The sequence below is a fragment of the Mytilus trossulus genome, chromosome 13 (assembly GCF_036588685.1).
Source record: "Mytilus trossulus isolate FHL-02 chromosome 13, PNRI_Mtr1.1.1.hap1, whole genome shotgun sequence".
NCBI lineage: Eukaryota > Metazoa > Mollusca > Bivalvia > Mytilida > Mytilidae > Mytilus > Mytilus trossulus.
Genome location: NC_086385.1, coordinates 386,645 through 398,959, shown reverse-complemented (window position 1 = coordinate 398,959; position 12,315 = coordinate 386,645). Strand labels below are relative to the sequence as shown.

The 12,315-nt window shown below is 32.3% G+C and overlaps 1 long non-coding RNA gene across 1 annotated transcript in view; it reads right to left on the bottom strand.

The window, feature by feature from the left end:
* Positions 1–916: 916 nt before the first annotated feature.
* Positions 917–12,315, bottom strand: part of LOC134693995 (uncharacterized) — a 146,048-nt gene continuing 134,649 nt past the window's right edge. The window contains exon 3 of the long non-coding RNA XR_010102539.1: positions 917–999. This is a non-coding gene — a long non-coding RNA (uncharacterized LOC134693995). The remainder of the gene's footprint in view (positions 1,000–12,315) is intronic.

Below are 12,315 nucleotides of genomic sequence, written 5' to 3'. Positions count from 1 at the left end.
TGATTCAAACTAGAACATTTTATTAATGTCTAATATTTGATAACTACATAATGCATAACACTGTATAATAACTCTTCTAGTATGCTAAAACCCTTGAGTACATTATTATTAAACACAAATAAGAAAACTTAACACTAATTTTCATCTTTAATGCTAGTGAGTTTTATCTCTGTGTACACTTGCTGTATACCGTATATCTAATATCGTTTCGGAGGAAGAGGCTTTGGTTAAGTTGGAGACGGTATTTTTCTTTGAATATGATCTTTTCCCACTTTTTTTGTCACTTCCGGAACTACTGCTGCTTGACTTTTGGTTGCATCTTCTTTTACTTTTTCCACCGCCGGATTTTTCGCTGCTGTTAGAACCGCCAGACTTTTTGTTGTACCTTATTATGTTTTTTCCGTCATTATAGTTTCCACCGCTGCCAGATTTTTTTCTGTATGATTTCTTTTCTTCTTTTCTTCACTTGAGCTGCTACTGCTTGACTTTTTGTTGTATCTTCTGTTACGTTTTCCACCGCCGAATTTTTCGCTGCTGTTAGAACCGCCAGACTTTTTGTTGTACTTTGTTATGGTTTTCCCGTCATTATAATTTCCACCGCTGCCCGATTTTTTTCTGTGTGATTTTATTTTCTTCACTTGAGCTGCTACTGCTTGACTTTTTGTTGTATCTTCTGTTACTTTTTCCACCGCAGGATTTGTCGCTGCTGTTAGAACCGCCAGACTTTTTGTTGTACCTTGTTAAAACTTTCCAAACTTGGTAGTTACCAGCGCTACCAGATTTTTTTCTGTATGTATTCAATTTCTTTTTTTCATCACTTGAGCTGCTGCTTCTTTTTTTGCCATATTTCTTGTTCGTCTTTGATCTTTTCTTTTCAGAGGAATCTGACGAGTCAGAGGCAGGTGAACTCTTTGGTCTGAGTTTGAGAACTGGTTTTTGATAAGGTCTTGGAAGAGGTCGAGGGATCGGCAGCGGATTTACCAGGGATGGTACTTTTTTCTATTAAAATTAAAAGAAAAATATATTTGCTCAATTTCAAAATTTAAGTTACATATAAAATATTTTTTTTCTATTTGAAAAGGACAAAAAGACAAATCAAACCTAGAACCAATGATTAATTAAAGGCATCAAACATTTAAAGTTATTCAACTCAGAAAAAACTGCACTATACCAAACTTCACGGTTTCCTATGATTGCTAACATCCACTTGAACTGGAATCCGCTTGTATTACGCTACACTCAAATTTAAGTCTACAGAACAGTAGTATGCCGAGAATCAGCTTAACATTCCCTTAATTTGAATTTTGATGGATAGTTGTCTCCTTGGCAATCATACCACATCTCCTTATTTATATATCATTTGATTAAAATCATTGATTTATTATGAAAAATAATGACAGTTTCAGACGGAATAGTACAATCAGCAAATTTGAATTGATAACAAATAAGAGATTTTAAATACAGTTATAAACTATTTTAATAATCCATGTCTATGCAAAAAGTAAAATAACAAAAATACTGAACTCAAAACTAAAAGTCCCTTATCAAATGACAAAATCAAACTCTCAAACACATCAAACGAAAGGATAACAACTGTCATATTTCTGACGTGGTACAAACATTTTCATGTAGAAAATGGTGGATTAAACCTGGTTTGAAAGCTAGCTTAACATCTCACTTGTATGAAAGTCCTATCAAAAATTCCATATCCTACTTTAATTTCATAAAAAAAGCCATTTACAAGTGTAAAAAAATAAAACTAATCAAAGAATTCAGATATCGAAAAATCGCTATGCGCACCCGTCAATTAATGTGCAGTTTGGTCACTAGTTGAATATATTTCTCTATTTGATTTCTTCGAAAAAATATACCCGTTAGACAAGCTAAGATAACTCATCTATTGATACACTAGCTTGCATTGGCAATGAATTGTATGCTCTAATACCGACTGCAGTACTTCCTATGAAATGTTACACGTCACTGCAATAAACTATATTGAAAGAATTACGACTCAAATTTTCTCGAAACAGCTCTAAATACTCACTTTTATCAACATGTTCAGAGTCGTTTCTTAGCTGACCCGAGTTAATGCGGTTAATGTGGGTATTGTCTTGTGTTTTAATTATCACTATACACTGAAAATTGAAAAATGTTATCGAGTCTGTACGCCGAGCCGTGTTATGCAACATACTGTGTATTCCAAAAAATATAATAAACCTTGAAAAAGTAATATGCGTCGTTATATCTTTAATAGTGAAAAAGTAAAATAACAAAAAATCCGAACTTCATACAAAATCACAAACTGAAAGTCCCTTTTCAAATGACAAAAACGAAGCTTAAACACATGTAACAATTGAAAAATAACTGCCAGATTCCTGACTTTGAACAGGCATTGCCTTATGTTGAAAACGGATTAAACCACTTTTAACAGCTAGCTGATTTTATCAATTATATGACAGTTGTATAGAGTTCCAAAAACAATATGTGAGCAAAACAAACAGACTTAAAAGATAAAAATGTCCAAAACATGGTTACAGCAGTCAACTTTGTGTTATAATTTAAATGACTATTAAACAAAATGTCAACAAAGAAACAAAATTGCATACAGACACTATATACAGATATGCTGATATAGACAAAGCACATAAACAAAAATAAAAAACAAGAATACAAAAAAAAACATAGCACACTAAGGCATTATCGTTATGAATAAATTTCGAGGAACGCCTAACGAATATTACCAAAAATGAAAAACAATTAATGTTAAGACTATACGAAAACAAATAAAAAGAGCAATACAACACTGCACGGGACTATAATACCTCAGATATAAATTAGTTCACAAATGACTGTTCTCTGCAAATGATTGGTCAAAATTTAATTTTTAATCTAAATTTTCTGTGGCTTTCTTCTGAATTTCCTATAATGACGTCACGAAAAAAGGCGACCATGCCTGATTACGCCACATATTAGGAACACGACTTTCTTTAAATCTTTGAAAAGGAAGGATAAAATTCATCCAAAAAACAGTTCCCACCGCTATAACTCATGTATTATCGTAATTTCTCCACTCTCAACAGTTAAATTGTACGACAAGTCTCGCGTTTAAAATAATACTAGAACACAACCGCAAAATCACGGGCATAAAGAGCTTATGAATTGTTGTAGGATGATTTTTTGTAAAAAGATATTATGTATGAAGAATTACATAAAAGTTATCAAATTCCTCCCCCTTTTTCAAAAGTCCGATATTTGGTTTCTTTCTGTTAAAATCAATTATATTCATGTTTCTGGCCTACGACCATAATTATTCTTCTACTTTGCAACAACGCTTCTTTTGGTAAAAGTCAAATAAAATTTAAAATTTGCACCGGAATCATATCCGGACCCCTTTTTTGTCGTTTTTCTCCCAAAATAATAACTCAATCTGAATATTCATAATAATGGATGACAAATGCGACTATGCGTGTTACCTAGAGGCAAACATAGGCATGATGATTGATTCTTTGTGAAAGGAAGAGAAGCGACACCCAAAATGAGGTCTTCTCGTTTAATAGTATAGAAAACTTAACTGTCTCGAGTGGAGCACTTGTTGTAGCGGTGGAATCTATATTCATATATTAACATTTTTACAATGAAAATCGGTACAATCAATTTCTTCTATCAAGTCTATGAAAAGGAAACAAATACAACCAATAACTTGCCTGTTTTTAAGATCATGGCAACAATTTACTTGCATGAAATCAAAATCAATAAGTTCACTGAAATGGGAAATTTTCAATAGCGTTTTCTTCAATATTTTATCTACTCAATCTTCGAAAAGTGACTCTTTCTTGTTGTTTAAACGTTGTTGAATATTTATAGGTCCATTGTAGACTTGCATTCTACTTTACACATACTACTGTGGATTCATTATTATTCGTTGGATACCAATTATTGTGAATTTCGTGGGTATAGGTGAACCAAGAAATAAAATTTTAACGAACAAAAAATTATCTAAAGGCTTGTTTAAAGACTTCGACAATTTGAAGACTTCGACAATTTAAACCCCGAAATTAAATGTCCACGAACATTCAAGTTTCCCTTTATCCAAGAAAATTGGTGCCCACGAAAATAAATAAATCCCGGTATACGGGTATACATATAATATATAATACTTTAAATATGTTGAATACGTCATGACTTGGATATACTTAGGTTAATTTTGTGTTCATTCATGCAAAGGTATTCTGAATAAAGACGATCAGTAGATCATTTGAAAGCAAAATAACACGAATTGTTACATGTTAAGAATGTACACTTGAATTTTGAAAAAAACCCATGATAGTCAATAATTACGTATTCTCTTTTACAACAAAGCCTACATGGTTAACTGTAAGTAGTTTCTGGGGTTTTTTTTCTTTGTCATACGGTTCATATTTGACATTTGGTAACAAAAAAGTTAAGTACGAACGAGTGATCTCCGTTTCTGTACCTAAAACTTAAATTTCATATAAAAGCTGGTCAAATAGAAATAAATGTATGTATAAACTATATAATCCTTTTACAGACAGTTTTTTTTATCAAGTTGTTCATTATTAGCGTCTCCCTGACATTAAATACAAGAAGTAGAATTGTCTTTATTTCATATTTTTGCCGGTCTCTAAATACCTCCTTGTAACATCTAGGCATCATGGAATGTACGTTTCCAATAACCGCTACCTAATGCACTGTAATTTTTTTTTATAAAATTAGGTGCAAACGCACTCTTTATTATCAATGTATTGCTTAACAAATCTTATCAAAGAACTAAATTCTATCATATTTATCTTCTGAGTTTTAGTTGGAAATGCATGTGTTTCTACCAAACATATTTTTAAAGTTAATGCACAAATAAAGGATAGTTATGCTTTAACATATTTGCCAATCACTGGTGAAAATTGAAGATAGAGTGCAAGCACTATTATATATATGGGGTCAGTAAATTCCATATGTGAGAGCGAAGAGCTCGAACCCCATATGGAATTTACAAATCTATCTATATCGTATTAGGTCACTAGTAATCTATGTAACACATTAATCTTATTCACTATCTTAACCCGTGGCATGTATACACGTGGCCTATCAAAATGATCCAAGTCTGCAATGTCAAGTTAGAACCTACTTCCATTGGTATATACAAACAAATGACAACAAATACAACCTATTACTTTTTAATGTGCTTTCTACATCTTTTTTCAATCGTTCAATTTCTCAAACTTTTGTCCGGGAGGACCGTTTCAGATTTGCCTTCAACGCAGTGCTGTGTTTATAAAGGGACATACAACCACTATATATCGTATATTAAATAAAACACGCCCACTTACCATATATTTAATATACAGACTCTCCATATGTTCGCTTTTAACCAATGATATGCTAAGAAGTGTATATGAGATAAGAAAATGTTATATATCTTATGTTTGTGAAAACACTAGCTGTGTTTGGCACAACCTTTTTTAACTTTTGATCCTCAGTGCTGTACAACTTTGTACTTTTTTGACATTCGAACTTTTATATCTGGGCGTCACTGGTAGGTTTTGTGTAGACGAGGCGCGTGTGTGGCGTATTGAATTTTTAACCTGATGCCTTTTGTTATTTATTATTCATGTGACTCTTTGTATAATACGTTCCCCTATTTATTTGTATTGTAGTCCTGTAATATTATGATGTAATTTTAATGGTATATTTAACATTGCCATTAAAGTGCAAGGTTTGGCATGCCACAAAACCAGGTTCAACCCAACATTTTCTTTAAAAATGTTCTGTACCAAATTATGAAAATGGCCATTGTTATATCATAGTTCGTTTATGTGTGTGTAACATGTTTTTCCGTTGTGTCGTTTGTTTTTTCTTATATTTGAGTGTGAATTCACATTACTATAAGACGTGTCACGGTACTTTTATATCCCAAATTCATGTATTTGGTTTTGATGTTATATATGTTATTCTCATCGGATTTTGTCTAATGCTTAGTCCGTTTCTGTGTGTAGTGCATTTTAATGTTGCGTCGTTGTTCTCCTCTTATTTTTACTGAATTTCCCTCAGTTTATGTTTGTTACCCCGATTTTGTTTTTTGTCCATAGATTTACGAGTTTTGAACAGCGGTATACTACTGTCGCCTTTATTTGACCAATTCATTTTAATGTAAACTATGTTGGACACTTATATAGATATAACAAGATGTGGTATAAATGCCAAGTAACAATTTGTAAAAGTAAACTATTAAAGATCACCGTACGGCCTTCAATAATGAGTAAAACTCATACCACATAGTCAACTATAAAAGGCCCCGCATTAAAAATTCACACAAGAAAACTAACTGCATGATTTGTGTAAAAACAACACAAAAATATTAATTTATTATACAAGAATAAATACCCATTTGTCAAGTTTTGGTATATACTTCTGCTGTAGGATTATGAGTTATCGAGGGTATCCTCAGTTAAGTAGTCAGTACTTTGGTCCTGACATTATTCATAACAAACCTTTCTTATTTTTTTGTTTATTAATTTTGAAATTATTTAGAAATTATTGTTTAAACTCCCGAAGGACAAGTTGACCGTAGATGGATTTGGCTATTTTTACGTCATTTATGTGTCATGTGTACTATTGTTTTTCTGTATGTCTTTTTCATTTTTAGCCATGGCGTTGTCAGTTTGTTTTAGATATACGAGTTTGACTGTCCCTTTGGTATTTTTCGTCCCTCTATTATGGTCGTATAGCTATTCACATGTGTCGGTTGTTATACATTCTTGACTTTCAAATATTTTGCATTGATCGTTCTTGATAAACGTTAATTAAGACAAGCGATTCGGCCGCATGAAACTAATGACATTTTGTTTTAATCTTTTTTTTTAGATTATATTAAATTATAAATTTTGAAATTACACAAAATTGAGATTCTAAAGATCTAATCTTAATTTATAGATTATAAATGATATGATAGTCATGTTCCTTCATTTGGTTCATTTATTTATCTAATTATTAGAAATATTTGTATTTGTTTTCAAAGGAAGATTGATTATTATCGTTTAAATTTTCATTCAGGAAAAAAAGCATTCAAAATATATTTCATTTTTCAACCAACGAGTGAGTTTGATAAGGTTCCGGTTGATATATATATATATTATTAGCTCCTGCAGTGACAGTCCTCAGAAAATCATTCCAAAGTTCGATTCCGAGAAGAATAGACGTATAGGTATAAAACAGAGATCTTTCCACTATGTGTGCATGGTCTCGGTGTGGAATCTCGCGCTATTTATGTATTATTTTTAGTGTTTTGAACAATATGTGTATTTATGCTTTATCTAAGTAAATATGTTCACCTCCCAGTTCATGTATATTTTTGTCGACTTAGACTGACTAGTTATGAGTTTCTGAGCTGACCCCTAATTAAAAATGTGCACTCATTCTGTGAAAGTGAACGTCATACTTAACTCCATAAACATATAAATGAACCAAATTATAATAATCACATTAAACTAACAAAAGCCAGAATCTCCTGACTTGGGACAGGCTCAAACATGCGGCGTGTTTAAACATGTTTTGATAGATCTCAACCCTCCACTATACCTCCAGGTTTATTTCATATGAGTTAATTTATAAAACTGTTGTTTTTAACTTGGACCTTACCGTATTGTTGGCAGAAAGACGGGAACATGTAAGTCTTTTTTTGCATGGCACTCATTGATAGAATTTTTATTTTAAACACAAAAAATAGAGGAAACTAAACGTTAAATTGTAGTATTCCTACATTGTTTTTAGAGACGTGAAGGCACCCCTTGAATGAGTTTAGTATTTTGTATTTATCTATTTCGAAGTTTTTTTATTATGTCTCCTCTTGGGAAAAGGGGGACATATTGTTATCTTACGAATTTACAATCTACATGTTTTGTCCAACTTAGTTCTCGGAGATGACTTTACAAACATTGATGAAACTGCACATTAAAGACAATCCCCATGTGTATAGGTTGATTTAGGGTTAAGAATGTCCAAGATGGCCGGTTTTACCTCGTTTTTCAAAATATGTGCTTTCCATCTTAAGAACTTTCAAAATGGCTACCGTTGCCATGGAAACAGTCCAAATGTTAATAAACGAAAATCAATCCCTTATTAATTTATAGTTAATCAACCGTTACAGATACAACCCCAAAACCTCCTCAGCCACAACAATATCATAAACTGTAGAATTGATGGCTGCTGGTGCCATGGAGATAACGCTTAGAGTGTTATATAAACCCATGTAGAATTAGACGTCAAAGTACCATTTTCTCATAAGCTAAATCCCGGTTAAATGTCATTGAAACGTCATCTGTCGTGGACATTTTCAAACGGCCGTCGTTGTCTTGAAAATAATAAAAAAAAAATGCAATAAGCACAATGACAGTACATTTAACGCAAAAAGTTGTTATCAAGAGTATGTGCATACGACAAAATACAAATCTGAACTGAGAATGTTTTTTAGAATATGCTAGGAGAAAAACATGATATAGTTCAACGTTTTTCTATTCAATACGAATATCGAGCTTTTAAGAGAAATACATGTAGCCACCGAGAGAGAGAGAGAGAAACACCAAGAGTACATATGACATTTCTGCATTTGCATTGAAGTACACATCCAGGAATAAAAACCTGCTAAAATATACACATTAGCTGAAATCAATCGATAAACGTGTAATTGAATTGTACACTATAATATCACCCTGTATAAACCCGATACAGATGAAACCGGACGTTGACGCGTTCGAATCGAACACACCGTGTAACACTGAGTTCTGACAATAAAAAATAATACTTTTGAAGAAAATACAATATCTATTCTTCGGATATTTTGCGCCAATATATTCTTTGCCATAAAACTCATTAGTTATTAAAAGGTTTTTCAAATATGGGACATCTTTATATTCAAACATTAAAAAACGCACGACGATATCAGTGATAAAACGTGCTTGGTATTTTTAAATCTTCAAAAATTAATGTTTCTCGTACCTCATAGCTTTTTAAACATACATTTGTAAAAATTTCATATTTGAAATTAACAAACTTATCAAGATCGTATCTTTATGTTGCGTCTAGAAAAAGAAAAGTACACGTTTTAAATTGTCTTTATTTTCATGTTGTGTACGCTTCGTTGTCATTACACCTTTTTGTACTGTACGCTTCGTTAACAACATATTGCGTTTGTCAATAAATTTTGCATGTATTAAATTATACTTTGGCATGATTATAACCAATATGCATGTTAGAAAAAATAATTTTCCAATGTTTCATGCAGACAGCAACCAATAATAACCGTTGTATTGTTGGAACACTCGTAGATGCATTTTGTGCATGCAAAAAATCCTTATGTATACGAAAGTGTAAATTGGTAGCACTAAGTAAAATCACAAAATTATTGAACTCAGAGGAAAATCAAATCTGAAAGTCCTTAATCACATAGGAAAATCAAATGGCATAACACATAAAAAAACGAATGGATAACAACTGTCATATTCCTGATTTGGTACAGGCATTTTTTTCAAATGTAAAAAATGGTAGATTTAATCTTGTTTTAAAGCGCTAAATCTCTCTCTTTGTACGACAGTCCCATCAAATTCCGTTATATTTACAATGATGCGTGATCTAAACAGACATAGTACATAAAATAGTCCAAATACTTGTAAGTTCGGTGTGTTTTATAGCTGACTATGCGGTCAGGGATTTGTTCATTGTTGAAGGCCGTACGCTGACCTATAGTAAGTCACTTTGTGTCGTTTGGTCTTTTCAAAGGCGAAGAGTTGTTTCAATACCATATTTTCTTTTTAATATATACAGCGATAAACAACCATCAATGGGTTATAGACTTTTGGTCTGAATCTCAAAGGCGAGTCCTAGTGGGTCATATATTACGATAGAGTTACATTAAGGCTACAGAATATGTGTATACAATGACCATGTAACTTATAGCCACTAATAGTAATACAGTTTCTTTTATGTGAAGATGTAAAGAATAAGAGATAATTTTTGATATTCAACTGGTTTGCTTTCTTCGATTATGTTTTTTGTTTGTTTAATTTTTAAGGTTTAAATATTGTGCTTAACTTGCTCGAACATAACAGTCTTTCTACTGTGATGGCAAAATCTAAACGATTCGTAATTCTTGTTACTATGAACACCTTAATATCTACCCACCAATATGCATTTCATTCAAACTTTGACTGATTTTAGAGAAGACAGAAGGGACCGTATTTATATTGCCAAGTTAACCTTTGCGTCATCGGTAAATTATGCGGTTGAGCTAAGCATCAATCATCAACTTAAACCTTAGTCATTTGCCTTGTTTCTTCTTTCATGTATTAAATTTATTAATAAAAAATGAAACGTTTCACAGATGGTACTGACCAATTTCTGCACCCCATTATTTGTTAATGACACGCGTACGTAATGGCTGATTTTTGGTTGCTTAAATAAAGTTCACTTGCAAATATATCATGCGTGTTCAAGATAATCACATAAGTAGCAACAAATTTTGAATTTAGGTACTGGAAGGAGGCCTTCTGGAATTAAGCCAGAGAAGTTTGGACTGTCACTGGATTAAAAGAGGTAAATTGAATAAGGACACAGATGTTGCCTTTCAACAGGCCATTTATGGACCTCTTATAAAGTTCTCTCAACACCAGACATTGGATCTAATGTTCCCATTCGGATTGGACGTGCCTGCGTACTTTTACATCCCAAACAACTAAACGGTTGGCCAACTTCAGTCAGGTTTTACTGCCGGTCGGAAAAGAAGACCAAAGTGACCATATCTAATAGTATATATCCGAGTCACCATTCACAAAATTTTTTCATTAAATGAAATTAAGAAAAATAAAATTTGGCTAGAAAGTTTTGCTGGACCTGTTAAATTTAAACATTACTTAACATTATTACAATATAAGCATACTTATAAGAATTCATAAGATCGTACATTCTCTTGACACTGTTTACTTATAACTATTTGGCATTGCACAAGTTCATGCGTTTTATTATGTCTTGACCTAAAACCTTAGATATATACTGACTTTGTCGATATGTTATGTATATGGTTTTTGTGCCTTGTGAGTTATTATGAGTTGAACTAATTGCAACTGTACAGGTTGTTTTGTATCGTGTTGTGCTGTTACGCGAGTGTCCCGTATAAAGAAGAGGGTTGGGTGCTAACTTGTTTAATCCCGCCGCATGTTTTTTGTGTTGGTCTAACGTCAGGAGCCTGTAGTACATTGGTTATACAGATCTGTTATATTTTTTTATAATATTTAAGTTATCAATATATAACCGTTAGTGTCCTCGTTTCAATTATTTCAAATTGTTTTTTTATATAGGGGCTTTTTTCAGCAGACGATATGGTATAGGTTTAACTCATTGTGAAATGTTATATAAACACACACACATTTCATGTAAACTTAGGTGGAAAGTTGTCTCACCGACCATCACACCCATCTACAAAGCTTTAGATGTAAAAAAATAAATAAATTAAAAAAAAAAAGCAATTGGAATGCCATATCAGTCATTTCGGTAAACTAAATTCAACGAAATCCTATGTCTGCTTTCGTCTAGGCGAATTTGGACAAACATCGGTATTTGGAAGAGCCTTAAATTGTGAAAAGTAAGTCATTAAAGTTTTTTGACTGTACTATACTTTCTCTGGAATACATTTTTTAACTGTGCATTTTATCGTTAATAACGTTGAAAGACCCAATTTTCGATAGAAACAATACTGTCTAATGTAAGTTGGTTAAACATTGAAATTTTGGCCTTGTATGACTGATATTTTGAGTTCACCTAATTTGTCTAAGTAAACAGATAAAAAATTACAATAAAATACAGAAAAAGAGTCGTCGAAACCATCTCGAATACCTTGACAAGAAAGTGATTTGTGAAGGTTTTTGTCAACGAACTGTACAGTGATTATTTAAAAACGCACAACGAACGCGACACATTTGATGTAACGAACAATACAGTTAAAGAAAACTTATTTAGTATGATATTGCGTTTATTCTAAGGTCTACGGAACATTTGAAGGCACGCAGTAATGTAACGTTTAGTTATTTATTGTTGCCTAAGGTATTTATACGCAAATGTGTATGTACAAAAAGATATTCAGCATTGTTTATCTCATAAAACGTATGAAATTGCACCATATCTGTTCGTTTTGCATCGAGCAGTTTTATCAAACGTTCAATGCAATATCTAAAACTTACAACAACTGTATAATTGAATAAATAAACTATCATGCACATCGGTTTATATTTCATCGTATAAGTTCTAGAGAGG